The sequence below is a fragment of the Eleutherodactylus coqui genome, chromosome 4 (genome assembly GCF_035609145.1).
Source record: "Eleutherodactylus coqui strain aEleCoq1 chromosome 4, aEleCoq1.hap1, whole genome shotgun sequence".
Taxonomy (NCBI): Eukaryota; Metazoa; Chordata; class Amphibia; order Anura; family Eleutherodactylidae; genus Eleutherodactylus; species Eleutherodactylus coqui.
Genome location: NC_089840.1, coordinates 10,065,250 through 10,086,821, shown reverse-complemented (window position 1 = coordinate 10,086,821; position 21,572 = coordinate 10,065,250). Strand labels below are relative to the sequence as shown.

The 21,572-nt window shown below is 52.1% G+C and overlaps 1 protein-coding gene across 1 annotated transcript in view; it reads left to right on the top strand.

Annotated features, from left to right (window-relative positions):
• The first annotated feature begins 1,015 nt into the window (after nucleotides 1-1,015).
• TIAM1 (TIAM Rac1 associated GEF 1) overlaps nucleotides 1,016-21,572 on the top strand; it is a 285,262-nt gene continuing 264,705 nt past the window's right edge. The window contains exon 1 of the mRNA XM_066599058.1: nucleotides 1,016-1,069. The gene's annotated coding sequence lies outside the window, so the exon portion shown is untranslated. The remainder of the gene's footprint in view (nucleotides 1,070-21,572) is intronic.

Here is a 21,572-nt window from a genome sequence, read left to right as displayed (position 1 = left end):
AAATCCACCCTCAGCCGTATTTACATGGAGGACAGCGCTTCGCTCCTCAGATCCCGGAGAGTGCTGCTCTTGTGCGAGATTTGTATGAAATTCGGACGCGCTGCGATTTTTCCGTCTCGCAGTATTGCTGCCAGAGACTCGCCGGTGTAACGCGACCCGCGGCGGACAACGGTTTCTATTCTCGGGTGAGTTTTCTGCGTCTCGCGACGGACAAGACGGGAGCGGTGATATCAGCTGTGCGAATACGCCCGTATGGTACGTTCACGCGTAGCGGAATAGATGGGGGTATTCTGTGGCGGGACATCCGCGTAAAAAAAAACGGATCGGCAGCAGGCGTCTCCCCGCCAACTACAAGGTGCCATCTGCCGCGGATCGCCATCAATATCCGTACCAAAATCTGCGCCACTTCTGCTACGTGTGACTGTATTCTAAACCGTATCCACCACTCCGGAGGCTCAGTGTGTATTTCACCCTGCGCACCGCCAATCTCCATCAGCAGACTCCATGTTACCAATCATCTGCCGGGACCGCCATGCCAGCCTCCCCTGTGCCCAGTGGTTGGTGAACGGCTTATCAGCCAGGGGCAGCACGTCCCGCCTCCATCACCACTGCAGACACCACGTGCTCCATGTACACACAACCTCACGTCCTGACTGACAGCCCGACGAGAAGCTCCAGCCTACCCGCCATCCAATCAGGACGCAGTATCACGCAGCGCGCAAAGAAGGCCTGAGGTATTCTCCAATCTGATTGGCTACAACTCTTGTCCGTCTCCTCTAGACACCCGCCTCCTCTGTTCTACGTCACCGAATATTGTCTGCTTATTTTGTCCCTAGCTCCTTTGTGCCGAGATAACCCCGCCCACCTCAGGTCATTGGATGCCTGGGAATAAGACTGACAGCCCGCGGACCAGTTAGACTGCAGACTGTAATCCCGCCTTCCTTAGCCCCGCCTCCATCTCTTGCTCTTGCGGTAACTGTGTCAGTAGCGGCAGTGGCTGGCGGAGCCGGCAGAGGAGAGGGAGGTGAGCGGAGGGACGGCGGAGCCCGCCAGGGGGTGCAGGCTGCAGGTAAGTGCTGCTCGGTGTGGAGGGTGGTGTATACGGGAGGTAGGATATGGCAGACGTACTGTATCTGTGCGGCTGCGGGGATACGGTGCTGCAGGCTATGGATGCTGTATGTGTAATATGCCTCATAGAGCGTGGATATGGCACGGATATACAATGATGCTGTGATATGTGATATGCCTGATGGATATACACTGTATGATATAACATTATTATGTAATGTCTGATATGTGTATATATGATGGCTCTGCAGTATCCCTCTACATGTGCCCTCCATATAATATATCCTATGGGATGAGTCTGCCGCCTGCGGACCCCCGGGAGACCCCAGAGGTGCTGCTGCGGCCTGAGATCTCTGGGTGCGGACCCCTCCGGGGATGAAGCGCTGCCTTCGGTGGCGGCCATCGGTGCTGCTTCCCCCTCGGTGGGATAAATCCTTTTACTCCTGATGACCTTAATAAAAGGACGGACGGGGACGCAGGTGCCCTTTAAATGTGTCGGGGGTTTAACCCCTGTGTGTAAGAACGTGTAAACGGCGGCACCCGCGCCCCGACGCATGATGACCTTGGCGCGATTCGTAGTCGCCGTGCAGTCCAGGGTTTGGTTTCGCCATCCAATGGTTTTTGTCTTTGCACGAGGGTGATGGCGAATTATTTAGGCGCCTCTTCCGTTCTGGCTTTTCTCTTAAAGGGATTTCCTGGATGTTTACGTTGAGTTAAAGGAGTGGAGCCGGCGTGCTGGTCAGGCTGTCGATAAAGCTGGTTTTGAGTTTTTGTCCATGGTGGTTGATCTCAGAGCGATCATGAAGGATTGGTAGAGGCTGGACCGGTAGGAGATGGCAGAGACTGAGGGGCGGGCTTTGTTTACATGCTGATTGATTGGTCAGGTCTGCTATGTTTGTACAGTGGCACATTGTGTACGTGTTCTCCGGATGGATTGGTCTGGTCTAGTGAGGTGTACAGGGGCACATTGTGTACGTGTTCTCCGGATGGATTGGTCTGGTCTAGTGAGGTGTACAGGGGCACATTGTGTACGTGTTCTCCGGATGGATTGGGCTGATCTAGTGAGAGATGTACAGGGGCACATTGTGTACGTGTTCTCCTTATGGATTGGTCGGGTCTAGTGAGATGTACAGGGGCACATTGTGTACGTGTTCTCCGGATGGATTGGTCTGGTGTAGTGAGATGTACAGGGGCACATTGTGTACCTGTTCTCCGGATGGATTGGTCTGGTCTAGTGAGATGTACAGGGGCACATTGTGTACCTGTTCTCCGGATGGATTGGTCTGGTCTAGTGAGATGTACAGGGGCACATTGTGTACCTGTTCTCCGGATGGATTGGTCTGGTCTAGTGAGATGTACAGGGGCACATTGTGTACCTGTTCTCCGGATGGATTGGTCTGGTCTAGTGAGATGTACAGGGGCACATTGTGTACCTGTTCTCCGGATGGATTGGTCTGGTCTAGTGAGATGTACAGGGGCACATTGTGTACCTGTTCTCTGGATGGATTGGTCGGCTCTAGTGAGATGTACAGGGGCACATTGTGTACCTGTTCTCCGGATGGATTGGTCTGGTCTAGTGAGATGTACAGGGGCACATTGTGTACCTGTTCTCTGGATGGATTGGTCGGCTCTAGTGAGATGTACAGCGGCACATTGTGTACCTGTTCTCCGGATGGATTGGTCTGGTGTAGTGAGATGTACAGGGGCACATTGTGTACCTGTTCTCCGGATGGATTGGTCTGGTCTAGTGAGATGTACAGGGGCACATTGTGTACCTGTTCTCCGGATGGATTGGTCTGGTCTAGTGAGATGTACAGGGGCACATTGTGTACGTGTTGTCAGGATGGATTGGTCGGGTCTGGTGAGATTTACAGGGGCACATTGTGTACGTGTTGTCAGGATGGATTGGTCGGGTCTAGTGAGATTTACAGGGGCACATTGTGTATGTGTTGTCAGGATGGATTGGTCGGGTCTAGTGAGATTTACAGGGGCACATTGTGTACGTGTTGTCAGGATGGATTGGTCGGGTCTAGTGAGATTTACAGGGGCACATTGTGTACGTGTTGTCAGGATGGATTGGTCGGGTCTGGTGAGATTTACAGGGGCACATTGTGTACGTGTTGTCAGGATGGATTGGTCGGCTCTAGTGAGGTGTACAGGGGCACATTGTGTACGTGTTCTCCCGATGGATTGGTCGGGTCTAGTGAGATGTACAGGGGCACAAGGTTTACTTGCATGATTGGTTGGGTATGTATGTGGGCACATTGTATGCGTGTTCTCATCATGATGGCTTTGTCTAGCCTGTTACGTGTGTGCATTCATTGGCACACGTGTTCTGTCATCAGGATTTGGTTGGTCATGTCTGTTATGGAACGAGCACAGTGTTTACATGCAGGATTCTCTCACAAGGATTGATTGGTCAGGTCTACTAACATATGTACACGGGGACGATTAGTATAGTGCGTTTCTTGTGTGCAGAGGTACCCTGTTTACATATCTTCTCATCAATATTGATTTGGTCAGGTGTATTACGTATGTAATGGGCAGAGCGTTAACATGCAGAATTGATTGGTTAACTCTATTACATGTGTAGAGGGGCATTTTTCCCCATTTTTGATTGCTCAGGTCTATCACCTGTGTGTAGGGGCACATTGTTTACATGCTCTCTCTGGATGGATTGCACAGGTCTGTCTTCTGTATACAGGAGCACATTGTTTACATGCTGTTTCTGGATAGATTGCTCAGGTCTGTCTCCTGTATACAGGGGCATATTGTTTACATGCTCTCTCTGGATAGATTGCTCAGGTCTGTCTCCTGTATACAGGGGCATATTGTTTACATGCTCTCTCTGGATAGATTGCTCAGGTCTGTCTTCTGTATACAGGGGCATACTGTTTACATGCTCTCTCTGGATAGATTGCTCAGGTCTGTCTTCTGTATACAGGGGCATATTGTTTACATGCTCTCTCTGGATAGATTGCTCAGGTCTGTCTTCTGTATACAGGGGCATATTGTTTACATGCTCTCTCTGGATGGATTGCTCAGGTCTGTCTTCTGTATACAGGGGCATATTGTTTACATGCTCTCTCTGGATGGATTGCTCAGGTCTGTCTCCTGTATACAGGGGCATATTGTTTACATGCTCTCTCTGGATGGATTGCTCAGGTCTGTCTTCTGTATACAGGGGCATATTGTTTACATGATCTGTCTTCTGTATACAGGGGCACATTGTTTACATGCTCTCTCTGGATAGATTGCTCAGGTCTGTCTTCTGTATACAGGGGCATATTGTTTACATGCTCTCTCTGGTTAGATTGCTCAGGTCTGTCTTCTGTATACAGGGGCACATTGTTTACATGCTCTCTCTGGATAGATTGCTCAGGTCTGTCTTCTGTATACAGGGGCATATTGTTTACATGCTCTCTCTGGATGGATTGCTCAGGTCTGTCTCCTGTATACAGGGGCATATTGTTTACATGCTCTCTCTGGATGGATTGCTCAGGTCTGTCTTCTGTATACAGGGGCATATTGTTTACATGCTCTCTCTGGATGGATTGCTCAGGTCTGTCTCCTGTATACAGGGGCATATTGTTTACATGCTCTCTCTGGATGGATTGCTCAGGTCTGTCTTCTGTATACAGGGGCATATTGTTTACATGGTCTGTCTTCTGTATACAGGGGCATATTGTTTACATGCTCTCTCTGGATAGATTGCTCAGGTCTGTCTTCTGTATACAGGGGCATATTGTTTACATGCTCTCTCTGGATAGATTGCTCAGGTCTGTCTTCTGTATACAGGGGCATATTGTTTACATGCTCTCTCTGGATAGATTGCTCAGGTCTGTCTTCTGTATACAGGGGCATATTGTTTACATGCTCTCTCTGGATAGATTGCTCAGGTCTGTCTTCTGTATACAGGGGCATATTGTTTACATGCTCTCTCTGGATAGATTGCTCCGGTCTGTCTTCTGTATACAGGGGCATATTGTTTACATGCTCTCTCTGGATAGATTGCTCAGGTCTGTCTTCTGTATACAGGGGCATATTGTTTACATGCTCTCTCTGGATAGATTGCTCAGGTCTGTCTTCTGTATACAGGGGCACATTGTTTACATGCTCTCTGGATGGATTGCTCAGGTCTGTCTTCTGTATACAGGGGCACATTGTTTACATGCTCTCTCTGGATGGATTGCTCAGGTCTATCATCTGTGTGTAGGGGAACATTGTTTACATGCTCTCTGGATGGATTGCTCAGGTTTGTCTCCTGTATACAGGGGCACATTGTTTATCATCTGTAGGGGCAAATTGTTTACATGCTCTCTCTGGGTGGATTGCACAGGTCTGTTACCTTATATTGGGAAATATTGTTTACATGCTCTCTCTGGATGGAATGCTCAGGCCTGTCTCCTGTATACAGGAGCACATTGTTTACATGCTCTCTCTAGATGGATTGCTCAGGTCTGTCTTCTGTATACTGGGGCACTTTGTTTACATGCTCTCTCTGGATTGCTCAGGTCTGTCTTCTGTTTACCGGGGCACTTTGTTTACATGCTCTCTCTGGATTGCTCAGGTCTGTCTCCCATATACAGGGGCACTTTGTTTACATGTTTTCTCTGGATGGATTGCTCAGGTCTGTCTCCTATATACAGGGGCACATTGTTTACGTGCTCTCTTTTGATGGATTGCTCAGGTCTGTCTTTTTTGTATACAAGAGCACATTTATACATACTCTCTGAATGGATTGCTCAGATCTGTCACCAGTGTGTAGGGCAACATTGTTTACATGCTCTCTCTGGATGGATTGGATGGATTGCTCAGGTCTGCCTCCTGTATACAAGAGCACATTGTTTACATGCTCTCTCTGAATGGATTGCTCAGATCTGTCTCCTGTACACAGGGGGACTTTGTATACATGTTCTCTCTGGATGTATTGCCCAGGTCTTTCTTCTGTATACAGAAGCACATTTATACATGCTCTCTCTGGATGGATTGCTTAGGTCTGTTACCTGTGTGTAGAGGCACATTGTTTACATGCTCTCCCTGGATGGATTGCTCAGGTCTGTCTCCTGTATACAGGAGCACATTTATACATGCTCTCTCTGGATGGATTGCTTAGGTCTGTCACCTGTGTTTAGGGCCACATTGTTTACATGCTCTCTCTGGATGGATTGCTTAGGTCTGTCACCTGTGTTTAGGGCCACATTGTTTACATGCTCTCTCTGGATGGATTGCTTAGGTCTGTCACCTGTGTTTAGGGCCACATTGTTTACATGCTCTCTCTGGATGGATTGCTTAGGTCTGTTATCTGTGTGTAGGGGCACATTGTTTACATGCTCTCCCTGGATGGATTGCTCAGGTCTGTCTCCTGTATACAGGAGCACATTTATACATGCTCTCTCTGGATGGATTGCTTAGGTCTGTTATCTGTGTTTAGGGCCACATTGTTTACATGCTCTCTCTGGATGGATTGCTTAGGTCTGTTATCTGTGTGTAGGGGCACATTGTTTACATGCTCTCCCTGGATGGATTGCTTAGGTCTGTTACCTGTGTGTAGGGCACATTGTTTACATGCTCTCTCTGGATGGAATGCTCAGGTCTGTCTCCTTTATACAGGAGCACATATATACATGTTCTCTCTGGATGGATTGCTCAGGTCTGTCTCCTGTATGCAGGAACACATTTTTCACATGCTCTCTCTGGATGGATTGCTCAGGTCTGTCTCCTGTATACAGGGGTACACTGTTCACATGCTTTCATCAGGGATGGTTAGCTTTGGGCAGCTATGAGTGTAAGGGGGTAATTCATCGTGCCTGTCTTATATGGACGGGATGTGTCACTGGTTGGGGGCTCTATGGTGGTGGGCTTTGTTTCCATATTCTTTTTGTGCACTTGCAACATTTTTTCATACCTTGAGTGACCCCTATAATAAGAGGCAGCTCGGACCCTCTCAGCGGGTACACTCGGAGTCAGATAGCATCTTGGCATCAGTTGCCCTACACAGACTTTCTCAACAGCCTTTTCACCCTCTGGGCAACGGCCTGGAACACGGAGTGCCTGAGCACAGCCAGGGCACAACAGCAAGAATGACCCTCTATGCATCAAAGTATCCGGCTGGTCACGGGAAATTAGTGCGAGAAGCACGGAGAGGCGCTGGAATCACCGTCCCTAATTACTGAGCCCACAATGAAGTGTTAGACCCCGGTCCCCGGCGTCACACGGGACATCGCTGCAGAACTCCGGTGAAGTCCGCTGCAGGCATTCTGCAGTGTATCAGTGACTTAAACATGCAGATTGTGCAGCAAACTTGCGTGTTTTTCACTACGTGTAGATTTGGCCTCAGGCTGCGTTCACACGGGAGATTTTGCATAAATTCCACATCACATGCGTGTCCAAGACGTGTCCTGTCCTTCGGAATGCAAATCTACAGCGTAGTCTGAGTTGAAATTTACATGCAAAAAAAAAAAAGACATTTGTTGACCGATTCCACACGGAACTGAAGGGGTTAATCTACATGCAAACATGCGGATTTCTGCTAGCGACTGCGGCGCACTTTTTCCAGCATGGATTCCGTTGGCGGAATGTATCCTTGCGGCCCGTTCTACGGGGGCTTGCAGTTTCACTCTGTGTTTTTGGTGTGTGTGGGCAGGTTTTTATGTCCGTGTTGCATCTTTGTCTCATCCGTTTTTCATGCGTTCGCCTAAATAAATTTAATTAAATTAATGCAAGAAGGTCCAAGTGATGTCAGTTTTGTCATAACCCACAGAAAACGGGGTGTTCTCGGTGAACACATGGATGCCAATTCAGGTTTGCTTTTTTTTAATGCACCTATAGACTTTGATCAGTAATTTTGGTCCGTGAACACAGACTGCAGCGCAACATCTGTCTGCGTTAAAACAAACAAACCCCGCCCACCTGAATAGACCAACGGGGGGTCTGCATTCAATCCATCTGGAAAGGAACATGGCCTGTGTGGCTGCGCCCCTAGAGTGATCTCGGACAATACGGTGGCCACGATGGTCGTTTACCCAATTACCGCTCGGCTTGGATGAGTTTGCACAAGTAATTGTGGTGTTCGTCTCCCAGTAACTCCCAGTCTGGCGGAGCTGTGAACTAAACCCTGTGGGCCCTAACGCACTGTCCGTAGCGGGGCCACCAACTAGTGCGGTGTATAATACTGCTGTCCTAGGATACTTTTAGATGGGGGCGACTGTTTCTGTACGCCCCTACCGGAGCGATGGTTGTCCAGTGATGGAGGTGGAGCGCGCAGGAAGTCGCTCACCACTCGCTTTGTTTTAGTGAGTCAAAATGGTGACTAGCAACTAAGGCTACTTGCACATGGGCAAATAAAAAGTTGCGCCAAAGATTCTTGGGCGCAATTCGCAATGGCTAGCACTCAGACAGTCCATCCGCGCTGAACACCGCCATTGACATGTGCTACTCCCATCCGAAAGCAGGACGTGCTGCAAATCCATTTTTTTTTTTTTAGACTTGGACTATGGGTCTCCGTGACAACACGCCCGTGTGCGTACACCCATAGGGGTGATTAGACCGAAAATTGACCCGTTTGCAATGATCACACCTTTACATAGGACTATCGGTCAGAACGGCTGTGAGTGACTTTTCGGCTGCTAGTTGCTCGTGTAAACCGTCCCTCATGTGGTGGTGGGGGGGGGGGGCACGGTTTGACTGCCCCCTCGGCACCTCTTGCAGGTGGGCGCCGGGTGCAGCTGGGTGTAATTACTTATGTGATACGATAAAGCAAGCAGTTAGTCTAATCTTAGGGTTTTGTTCGTTCTTCGTTCTCGGTCTCCTAATTATCAGCAGATGTTCTTTTGTTGTGGTGATCTTTTCCTTGCGTTACTTCGCCTCTAATGTTGTATATTAATGTGTATTCTTGGTGTTGGACGGGATTCATGGGACTATTAACGGAATCCTTCCATCCGTTGGCTTCGGCCAATGTGTGCGGTAAGCGCTCATGCCGAGCCGCGGCACGAAGTGTTGTCCGAACCTGCTGATAACGGCAGGCGACTAATCTGGGGGCGGCTCGGCTTCCTCCGACCGATAAGGACATTGAATTTCAACGCCTGTTCCTATGGTCATTCGGGTGATAATTGCCCCATGTATAGGTCCCTTGAGCCGAGCCTTCATGTCTAGAGGGCAGTCGGGTGAAACGGCTGTCAGACAAACTCTTGTTCGCCCCACGGTTGTTGGATGTCTATGGCCAGCTTATGCCTAGACTTGCCATAGATTGATCGGACGAGAGAAGTGGGAGTGGGGGTGGGGGGTTAAGATGATCTGGGGCAGAAAACATCCAGAACATGAACACTTTAGTCTGCGGAGACTAGTCACATGGGGTCATTCAATGGAGCTTAGGCACTAATGAGATGTTGTAGGGTGTAAAATCTGCTGTAAATTCATTATTCTACATGAATACACAAATCGTGAAGGAGCCTTCAGTGTGTGAATGTAGCCGGGGGCAGGGGCGGATTGGGAGGGCAATCTCCCCATTCATAGTGCCCCACATAGTAATAACGCCACTTGAGGTGATCCACACAGTAATGGTATCCCCCTTTTTGTTCTCACCATAGACCCCATGTAATAAGTGCCTTTTTCGTGTCACTCCCACAAATTAGTGCCCCTGCTCGGTAACCGTGCCCCCGCTCCTCCCTCCGTTTATAGTGGTGCCCGTTAAATAAATAAAGTTCTCCTCGCCAGTGTTGCTCCTCCCGCTGCGGTCCGCCCTCGCCCTGTTGCAGGTAGAGCGGTCATTTGATGTATCACATGATTTGACAAAAAAGTTAAAGAAAAATTTCCTCCCCTGCAGCGGCCCAGCAGGAACTTTCCTGTTGGGCTGTTTGGCAGACCGCCCCCGCCCCTCGGCAATGCTCTCACAGCGGATTTTGTCACTTTTTTTATGCAAATTTGAATCAGCATCAGATTTATGGCAAAATGCCCGTCATAGGGCTCCACCCGGGGGCCCCATCAGGGTCCATGTAGAATCCCCAAAGGGTTCTGGACGGCGCTGTTTATTCCAGCACATTATGCCGCAAACAGATGGCCACCCGCTGAAAGGTATCGGTATTGGCCTCCGCGTCAGCGGTTTTCTATAATGGCCGAGAGAGGCTCCATTTATTTGAGATTTTAAGTGAAAACCCTGACGGGACCCCTTAACAGAGCGGGACATGAGATGTGAATGGAGCCTTAGAGTGCGTGATTAGCATTCTATCCACCCTACCCGCCTCTGCCAGCGGCTCTTCCGTCTACTGCTGGCGCAGCTCGGAACAGGCTTAAGCGGTCATGTGCTGTTCATGGCAGAATCGCTGCTGAAGCCTGTGATTGGCTGAAGAGTCCCGCGCACAGTGAATGGCACATGCCACCGTTGGCTGCCGCAGGGCTTGTGGGCGGTTGCCTCAGTGCAGGACGGGGAGCCGATGGAGAGGGGTGGATGTCTCTCGAGTCCCACAAGACCCCTTTACAGACTGTTCCTGTACGGATGTTCCAGGTCCTCCAGTGATGCCGTTTTTTTTTTAGGTGTTCTTCACTACAAGAAGTGTCCTACGTGTATTTCCCGCCTTCTTTATGAGCGTTTTTGAAGTTTTTTTCTTTTTTTTTAGTTTTTACAATTTAAACCAAAGTCTGTTAAAATACAAATATTTCTGGAAGATGACGTTTCACATTTGTTGGCGTTTGACGAGTAAGTATGGCTTCCGGTAGAAGTGTCTACTACTAGAGGGGCTGTGGGGGTCCTCTCCATGTCTGGGGCGGGGGCTGACTATCCATCACAATGTCTCGTGGTTTCCCTACATTAGCCGTGACCCCGATTCCCCTCCGTATACCATATATGGCGCGGGACTCGCCGTCCCGCTGGTCACGTTGCTACTTGACAAATTGTATCGTTCCCGGCTCCCTCGTTTATTATGGATGACACTTTTCAATGCTCTCATTGCTGAGTAAATAGCAGGGTGGATCGGTTAATTGCCCTCTGTTATCTGCCGCTAATCAAGAGTCCGTCGGACGCTCCCTGTGAGCGGAGTTGGTTTTTCATGCCGCTTCTCTCAATTTATTAGATTGCTTATTTTCCCCCAAAGCTTCTACAAAGACTTATTATATTCGGCGATGTTTCCTTTTTTCTTAGATCGCATTACATTCACTCCGCGCCGTTTTCTTATTCGGCGCTTATAATTTACTCCTTAACGGCCGCATATTTTGGACTTTTCTTTCGGGGTTTTATTCCAACGGAACGTTCTTCAGCGTCTTCTAAGGAGAAACAAGTAAATAGAAAAAGCAAATGAAGATTCCGGCCGCCCGTTGCGCTAAAGAGATGTTGGCGTGTTGTGGGCTTCCTGCAGCCGGTGGTGCCGATTCTTAGAGCTTTTCGCTCTAATGGAGCGTTAGTGTAACCAACCACCGTTACCTCCCTGCTGCACGGATGCAGTAGGCAGGACCGGGGAACACAGAATGCCTGATCTTGAGATTGGTAGGGGTCTGACCGGTGAGACGCCCCCACTGATCAGCAAGTTATCCTCTATCCTACGGATATGACATAACTTGCCATCGTGGTACAACCACTTTAACCCCTTCCCTCCCCATGACGAAAGGGTACGTCATGGGAGCGGGGTACTTCCCTCAAAATGATGTATCCCTATGTCATAGGGATGCGCCCCCCCCCCCCTGCTGTTAACCCCTTTCCTGCCACGATCTATGTAGCGCGCTCCGTTTGTGAAGTTGCCGGGTTCTCGCAATATAATCGCCAGATACCGCCGTCTTGTATTGCCAGAGCCTGTGATCGCTGTATAAGCGATAAGGCATGGCAGGACCGAAGTCCTGCCATGCCTTATCACAGTGATCATCAGTGCTGTGCTGTAAGTCCCCCAGAGGGGCACAAATGGTGTTTAAGAAAAAAAAAGTGCAAAAAAGAAAAATGTAAAAAAAAAAAACCTTTTTAGGTGCTTTTTCTCATATTGGCATCAAAAAGGTAAAGAAAAATTAAAATTCCACATATTTGCTTTTTATTCCATACAGCAAAAAGCGTAAAAAAACCCGCTAAAGAACAGAGGCAAAATGCTAATTTTTAGCATTTTGTCTCCCAAAAAATGCAATTAAAGTGATCAAAAAAGCTGTATGTTCCCCAAAATGGTACCAATAAAAACTACAGCTCGTCTCACAAAAAATAAGCCCTCACAGAGCGCCGTCCATAGAAAAATAAAAACGTTACAGGACTTGGAATGCATTGATTTAGAAGGAAAAGGCTTTTATTGCAGAAAAGTGAAAACACCTAAGAAAAATATACGAATTTTGGTCTTGTTGTAACCGTACCGACCCGCAGAAAAAATGGATAATATGATTAACGCTGTAAAAAAAAAAAACCCAAAAAATCTATGGCAGAATTGATGCATTTTCTCTCCGTTATCGTAAAAAAAAATAAAAGTTTTACAACACAGTCTATGTACCCCAAAATGGCACCATCAAAAACTACAGTTCGCCACGCAAAAAACAAGCCCTTATACGGCCGCATCAATGGAAAAATTAAAAAAGTTATGGCTTTTGAAAAATGGAGATGAAAATCCACCAAAAATCGTTGTCCTTAAGCTCAAAATAGGCCATGTACTTAGGGGTTAAATGGGAGGGCAAAATGCTCAAAAAAAAAAAAAAAAAAAAAAAAAAGTGGAAACAGATTGGCGTTTGGTGGGAGCTGTACCCCTCCCGTCAAAATTGTTGGATCGTCATTGAAGGACCACAATTAACTGCTTACACCAGGCGATCATTTAATCAACCAATGACTATTGCGGAAGGAGGGGAGGGGGGGTGCCGCCCTGCTGGGATTGTTGGGAGGGGGGTGCCGCCTTGCTGGGATTGTTGGGAAGGGGGGGGGGGGTGCCGCCTTGCTGGGATTGTTGGGAAGGGGGGGGGTGCCGCCTTGCTGGGATTGTTGGGAAGGGGGGGGGGTGCCGCCTTGCTGGGATTGTTGGGAAGGGGGGGGGGTGCCGCCTTGCTGGGATTGTTGGGAAGGGGGGGGGGGTGCCGCCTTGCTGGGATTGTTGGGAGGGGGGGGGGATGGCCCCCTTGCTGGGATTGTTGGGAAGGGGGGGGGGGGTGCCGCCTTGCTGGGATTGTTGGGAAGGGGGGGGGGGTGCCGCCTTGCTGGGATTGTTGGGAAGGGGGGGGGGGTGCCGCCTTGCTGGGATTGTTGGGAAGGGGGGGGGGGGGTGCCGCCTTGCTGGGATTGTTGGGAAGGGGGGGGGGGGTGCCGCCTTGCTGGGATTGTTGGGAAGGGGGGGGGGGTGCCGCCTTGCTGGGATTATTGGGAAGGGGGGGGGTGCCGCCTTGCTGGGATTGTTGGGAAGGGGGGGGGGTGCCGCCTTGCTGGGATTGTTGGGGGGGGGGGGGGGTGCCGCCTTGCTGGGATTGTTGGGAAGGGGGGGGTGCCGCCTTGCTGGGATTGTTGGGAAGGGGGGGGGGTGCCGCCTTGCTGGGATTGTTGGGAAGGGGGGGGGGTGCCGCCTTGCTGGGATTGTTGGGAAGGGGGGGGGCAGCCGCCTTGCTGGGATTGTTGGGAAGGGGGGGGTGCCGCCTTGCTGGGATTGTTGGGAAGGGGGGGGTGCCGCCTTGCTGGGATTGTTGGGAGGAGGGGAGGGGGGGGTGCCGCCCTGCTGGGATTGTTGGGAGGAGGGGAGGGGGGGGGTGCCGCCCTGCTGGGATTGTTGGGAGGAGGGGGGGGTGCCGCCCTGCTGGGATTGTTGGGAGGAGGGGAGGGGGGGGGGGTGCCGCCCTGCTGGGATTGTTGGGAGGAGGGGAGGGGAGGGGGGGGGGTGCCGCCCTGCTGGGAGGAGGGGAGGGGGGGGTGCCGCCCTGCTGGGAGGAGGGGAGGGGGGGGTGCCGCCCTGCTGGGAGGAGGGGAGGGGGGGTGCCGCCCTGCTGGGAGGAGGGGAGGGGAGGGGAGGGGAGGGGGGTGCCGCCCTGCTGGGATTGTTGGGAGGAGGGGAGGGGGGGGTGCCGCCCTGCTGGGATTGTTGGGAGGAGGGGAGGGGGGGGGGTGCCGCCCTGCTGGGATTGTTGGGAGGAGGGGAGGGGGGGGGGTGCCGCCCTCCTGGGATTGTTGGGAGGAGGGGAGGGGGGGGGGTGCCGCCCTGCTGGGATTGTTGGGAGGAGGGGAGGGGGGGGGTGCCGCCCTGCTGGGATTGTTGGGAGGAGGGGAGGGGAGGGGAGGGGGGGTGCCACCCTGCTGGGATTGTTGGGAGGAGGGGACGGGGGGGGGTGCCGCCCTGCTGGGATTGTTGGGAGGGGGGAGGGGGGGGGTGCCGCCCTGCTGGGATTGTTGGGAGGAGGGGAGGGGGGGGGGTGCCGCCCTGCTGGGAGGAGGGGAGGGGAGGGGGGGGGTGCCGCCCTGCTGGGAGGAGGGGAGGGGAGGGGGGGTGCCGCCCTGCTGGGAGGAGGGGAGGGGAGGGGGGGTGCCGCCCTGCTGGGAGGAGGGGAGGGGAGGGGAGGGGGGTGCCGCCCTGCTGGGATTGTTGGGAGGAGGGGAGGGGGGGGTGCCACCCTCCTGGGATTGTTGGGAGGAGGGGAGGGGGGGGTGCCGCCCTCCTGGGATTGTTGGGAGGAGGGGAGGGGGGGGGGTGCCGCCCTCCTGGGATTGTTGGGAGGAGGGGAGGGGGGGGGGTGCCGCCCTGCTGGGATTGTTGGGAGGAGGGGAGGGGGGGGGGGTGCCGCCCTGCTGGGATTGTTGGGAGGAGGGGAGGGGGGGTGCCACCCTGCTGGGATTGTTGGGAGGAGGGGAGGGGGGGGGGTGCCGCCCTGCTGGGATTGTTGGGAGGAGGGGAGGGGGGGGTGCCGCCCTCCTGGGATTGTTGGGAGGAGGGGAGGGGGGGGGGGTGCCGCCCTCCTGGGATTGTTGGGAGGAGGGGAGGGGGGGGGGGTGCCGCCCTGCTGGGATTGTTGGGAGGAGGGGAGGGGGGGGTGCCGCCCTGCTGGGATTGTTGGGAGGAGGGGAGGGGGGGGTGCCGCCCTGCTGGGATTGTTGGGAGGATTTGCTTTTGCAGGTTTTGACTCCTCTTGATGTCTTTACATAAAGGTGAAAGATGTAATGTCTGCAATCCCCCTTTATTGCTTGCAGCTCTCGGCTGATGGGGGCCGCGGACCCTGACATCATATATCAATAAATGCTGGTGATCCCTGTGCTGATAATAACTCCCTGCCGGATGACCACCGCTCTTACTTTATTGCTGACTTGCCGCGGCCGCCCGGTGTCAGCGCCGAGTAGAGGGACTTGTGTCGTCTGTCGTTGTTCCCGCAGGGATGTTGGTGTTTATGGTGTAAATCCTCGGATTGTGGTGGCCGCTCTTACGTACACAATCTTGTGGTGTTGCCTATCCGCGGCGTTGAACCTCCATCTGGGGGTTAACCCTTTCCAATCCACTGTCTGACGTCTAAAGACATTATGATTTAAGGCTGTACAGCTCCGATGTTTGAAGACGTCCGTCGGGGTTCTCTTACTGTATATTGCCAGCCTCTCTGCTGTCGGAGCCTATCCAATGTGTCACCTCATGCAGTACTGGCTTTAGCCAGCAGATAGCACCGTTGTATAACAGCAGAAAAAGAGTAAGCCCCCCTAGGAAAACCAGGATACAAATTGGATTGGAAAGGGTTAAATCTCCTTTCCATAGTTGATGCCGGCTCACACAGCGGTATGCGTAATGTGCGTGTAGAGCCCCGCAGCGTATTCCAGCTGTGACCCTGGCACAATGTACTGTGTATGACCGTGTACTCACGCCAGCGCTCATTCGCAGTACACCTTTTTTTCTGTTTATTTCCCGCACCGTCGCTTAGTGATGACGCGGGTGCCCGCAGCCCGTGCACAATGTAATTGTGTATTCGCGCTCATAGCATGCAATGGGCTCTGTCGCGGATATCCACGGTAAAATAGAACATGCTGTGTTGTGTTTTCTGCAGGCGTATTGCACAATTCCAACCCGCTGAGTAACGCAGTGCAATTGATTCAACAGCGTATTACCGCGAATCATACGATTGCAGAATACGCAATACAAATGCGGCCTGCAGCAGTGCTTATTGAGCCCGGCTATAAGGGGGTGCGACGAGTCGGGGGCTCAATGTAACGTCTGTCGTGGGATCTATCATAAATGGATGGTCCTGGAAAAAACCATGACCTGCTCTATTTTGGTGTGGATTTGCGCACGGAAGGCCCCCGTCTGTCCGAAATCGCGCAGTAAGCCGTGCATTTTTTTCGCATGCTGACCAGCCTACTCTAGTATGCTCCCTGCAGCAATAAAGAATATTAAAAGTGCAGATATGGGTGCAATAGCACACGGTCGAGCGTTCTGCATAGCGCATATACATCTTGTGATAGCGAGCATCTGTGCGCTTAAGCCCCTGTGCGGCCGCCCTTAGGGGAACTTGTATGCCTTCAGCTCCCTCTAGTGGCAGCAATCTTATCATACCTTTGTGATGGATTGAAGGGAATTTGGGGCTTTCACTCCAATTAGTCGTTTTATAAAATGAATTCGCGTAGAATATCGGGGACGCCGGGCGCGCTGCTGTTGGTTCCTGAAGGGACTGTATGAGATGTCATGTGCCAGATTACTTAGTCGGGCCGCTCTCCGTGTTGCGGGTTTAGATATGTGCTGGTCGCGGTTTCTGGCAGTTTGATGTCCCGTCTGCAATTGGTAGGAAGATCGGAGGGATCGCCGCAGGAAACGGTGGGGCGCACTCCCAGAGGCCTCCAACCCTGTAATGCTGGTGTCGGTGCCGCCCGGGTGACTGGCGCCGTGTTCTCATGGCACGCTTTGTTTTGTTTATGGTAAATAATCCAAACTTTTTTTTTTATTGCGTTTTTTTTGTCTGAGGTTTTAACCCTTTCCAATCCACTGTCTGACCTCTGAAGACATTATGATTTAAGGCTGTACAGCTCCGATGTTGGAAGACGTCCGTCGGGGTTCTCTTACTGTATATTGTCAGCCTCTCTGCTGTTGGAGCCTATCCAACGAGTCACCTCATGCAGTACTGGCTTTAGCCAGCAGATAGTGCCATTGTATAACGGCAGAAAAAGAGTAAGCCCCCTAGGAAAACCAGGATACAAATTGGATTGGAAAGGGTTAAAGTCTTTTTGTTGCCTCATAAAACGTTCCGCCGCTACAAGTATCATCTGGCGTCATCACACTTCTCACCTTTCACCAAGATCTCTGCTTGCTGCCAGTGTACAGAAACTGATGGCGAGGGTATTTCGTTTCAGAATACGTCTACAATTCGCGTCTCGATTTATATTTCTGGACGCGAATTTAAAATCTGTGTGTTTTTTCACGCAGTGACCCGTCATTCCTTTTTCTGTTTTTATTCATGGGCTTTTGCGATATAAATCAATGGGATTTCAAAATGTGTCAAATGCGTCTCAGCGTTGACGCCGCGTATTTGACAGCGGCCGAAAATATCCGCCCTAAAAACATTGTTTTAAGCCCTTTTTTTGCTGCCATGTCACTTCTTGATGCAGAACCACTAGTTTCCCGCCTTGAAGCGCGGCTTGCAGATTTTGACAAAACAAATTCCGTATACGGGTCCGCGCTAAAAAATGAGGCAGAAAACTACAGATTTTGACCCGCTCTTTAATGAATTTTTTTGAGGTGGACCTTCCTCACATTCCGCCTCCTAAAGACTGACCGTAGGCGCAGCCGTCTGCCGCGGTCTCGACTGCGGATCCACGCTGTGATTTACCCGGTCGATGGCCAAAATTGGCTGGCAGCGTTCCGACACGGTTGGGGCCGCTTCACATTGCTGCTGGGGTTCCGCTTGGAGCTTTCGGCGCAGATTAATTCCTGGAAGAAATGGCGCAGTGTGTTGCGCTCTTTAATCTACGAAAATACTGGTTGGGAAGTGGAGCGGACGCTGTTAGTCAGCGGTGTCTGTTCGGGTCAGGAGACGGAAATGGGAAGGCATGAATGTTCCGCAGCCGCTGCAGTGCAGATTGGCCAGACTTGCACACTGTAACAAATCATCAGCTGTCATGTGTCGGCGTTCAGCAGGCTGTAGTGAGTTGGAATCTGGATACATTGTCCCCATCGCAGTGTCATCCGCACGTCTCGCCGCCCCGCAGGCTCCAGAGTCAGATGCTCCTACAGCGCCGGCGTCCCATCTGCCACATTGTCCCTGCACATCTGACAATCTCCATCATCCCGCTAATCAGCATTATTATCCAATATCGCCTGCAATCACACCCGCTTGTTGTGATGAGGAGAAAGGCCCCCGGCTGTTAACCCCGGCTGCGCCGCACGTCTGCGGCTTCAGGAGACTGCAAATGGAAGCGCCAGAAAATCTGTGTTTTTTTTTGTTTTTTTTCCTAAAGCTTTCTCCTTTAATCTAAAATGTCTTGACGAGTCTTCCATATTCTGGGCTGATTGATTTAATATCTTAAAGGGGCCGTTCATATGCTGAATGGCCCCTTTATTAGTCCCCGTCCCTCTCATGATTGGCGCTCCCCTGTATGGTAATTCCCCCCCGTGACCCTGGAACATAAAATCACGTGACAAGTTTTCCGTGGATCCGTTTCGGTGTGAATCCACATGATTTGGGAAAATCCAGCGATCGGAGCGACTTCCAGCGAGGCCGGTCATCGGTGCTAGACTAGTGGGGTCTCACTGCCGGGGGGATGTGCGTTCAATAAATGTTAACTTTCAGCCGTCGTCTACAAAACCACTTTTGCCTTCTTGTGAAGGAGACTTCATAGTCAGTGAACCAGAAGAAGTTTAGTTAGCGTCTCCATAGACTTCTGTGGGGTATTCTTGGCCATAAAACTGATATACCCCCCCCCCTCCCGCCTCCTCATGGCAGCGGACTGTGCAGGAGCGTGTTCATCTGAATTGAAGTATCTCCCGCGTTTCCCTGAAAATAAGACAGTGTCTTATATTAATTTTTGTTCAAAAAGGTTTAACTTTTTTACATGTATAGCTGCCTGGACACTATTTACATTGACTTTTTTAATTAACTGTTAGGGCTTAATTTTGGAGTAGGGCTTATATTTTAAGCATCCTCAAAAAGCCTGAAAAATCATTTTGCATCCTCAAAAATTCTAGAAAATCATGCTATGTCTTATTTTCAGGGAAGCAACGGAATTATGAAGTCAGTAGTTCCCTCCCTGAGGACGGACTGCCTGCCTGCATGTATGTATGGACTGCTGGCCGGCTCGGCGCAGTATGTGCGTATGTATGTATGTATGTATGTATGTACCGCCGGCTGGCTCGGAGCAGTATGTATGTGTGTATGGACCGCCGGCTGGCTCGGAGCAGTATGTATGTGTGTATGGACCGCCGGCCGGCTCGGAGTAGTATGTATGTATGTATGTATGTATGGACCGCCGGCCGGCTCGGAGCAGTATGTATGTATCTACTGCCGGCCGGCTCGGAGCAGTGTGTATTTATGTATGTATGTATGTATGTATGTATGTATGTATGGACTGCCGTCTGGCTCGGCGCAGTATGTATGTATGTATGTATGTACCGCCGGCCGGCTCGGAGCAGTATGTATGTGTGTATGGACCGCCGGCCGGCTCGGCGCAGTATGTATGTATCTACTGCCGGCCGGCTCGGAGCAGTGTGTATTTATGTATGTATGTATGGACTGCCGGCTGGCTCGGCGCTGTGTGTGTGTACGTGTGTGTACGTGTGTGTACGTGTGTGTGTACGTGTGTGTGTACGTGTGTGTGTACGTGTGTGTGTACGTGTGTGTGTACGTGTGTGTGTACGTGTGTGTGTGTGTGTACGTGTGTGTACCGCCGGCCGGCTCGGAGCAGTATGTGTGTACTGCCGGCCGGCTCGGAGCTACGTGTGTGTGTGCGTGTGTGTGTGCGTGTGTGTACCGCCGGCCGGCTCGGAGCAGTATGTATGTGTGTATGGACCGCCGGCCGGCTCGGAGCAGTATGTATGTATGTGTGTATGGACCGCCGGCCGGCTCGGAGCAGTATGTATGTGTGTATGGACCGCCGGCCGGCTCGGAGCAGTATGTATGTATCTACTGCCGGCCGGCTCGGAGCAGTATGTATGTATGTATGTATGTATGTATGTATGGACCGCCGGCCGGCTCGGAGCAGTATGTATGTATCTACTGCCGGCCGGCTCGGAGCAGTGTGTATTTATGTATGTATGGACTGCCGGCCGGCTCAGTATGTGTGTATGTGTGTATGTACCGCCGGCCGGCTCGGAGCAGTATGTATGTATGTATGTATGTATGTATGTATGTACCGCCGGCCGGCTCGGAGCAGTGTGTATGTATGGACCACCGGCCGGCGTGTGTGTGTGTGTGTGTGTGTGTGTGTGTGTGTGTGTATGTATATGTACCGCCGGCCGGCTCGGAGCAGTATGTATGTATCTACTGCCGGCCGGCTCGGAGCAGTGTGTGTGTGTGTACACCGCCGGCCGGCTCGGAGCAGTATGTATGTATGGACCACCGGCCGGCTCGGAGCAGTGTGTATGTATGGACCGCCGGCCGGCTCTGAGCAGTATGTATGTGTGTATGGACCGCTGGCCGGCGCGGAGCAGTGTGTGTGTATGGACCGCTGGCCGGCGCGGAGCAGTGTGTGTGTATGGACCGCTGGCCGGCTCGGAGCAGTATGTATGTATGTATGGACCACCGGCCGGCTCGGAGCAGTGTGTATGTATGGACCACCGGCCGGCTCGGAGCAGTATGTATGTATCTACTGCCGGCCGGCTCGGAGCAGTATGTATGTATCTACTGCCGGCCGGCTCGGAGCAGTGTGTATGTATGGACCGCCGGCCGGCTCTGAGCAGTATGTATGTGTGTATGGACCGCTGGCCGGCGCGGAGCAGTGTGTGTGTATGGACCGCTGGCCGGCGCGGAGCAGTGTGTGTGTATGGACCGCTGGCCGGCGCGGAGCAGTGTGTGTGTATGGACCGCTGGCCGGCGCGGAGCAGTGTGTGTGTATGGACCGCCGGCCGGCGCGGAGCAGTGTGTGTGTATGGACCGCCGGCCGGCGCGGAGCAGTATGTGTGTGTGTATGGACCGCCGGCCGGCGCGGAGCAGTGTGTGTGTGTGTATGGACCGCCGGCCGGCGCGGAGCAGTGTGTGTGTGTGTATGGACCGCTGGCCGGCGCGGAGCAGTGTGTGTGTATGGACCGCCGGCCGGCGCGGAGCAGTGTGTGTGTATGGACCGCCGGCCGGCGCGGAGCAGTGTGTGTGTATGGACCGCCGGCCGGCGCGGAGCAGTGTGTGTGTATGGACCGCCGGCCGGCGCGGAGCAGTGTGTGTGTATGGACCGCCGGCCGGCGCGGAGCAGTGTGTGTGTATGGACCGCCGGCCGGCGCGGAGCAGTGTGTATGTATGTATGGACCGCCGGCCGGCTCGGAGCAGTGTGTGTGTGTGTATGTATGTGTTTGTGCAGCGTGATTCTCCTCTGCGCACCACGCTGACGTCTCTGAGGCCTCCTGGAAGATGTTAGAAGCCTTTACAGTAATTGATGTTGCCGTTCGTCTTTCATCACCTTCGCCCGT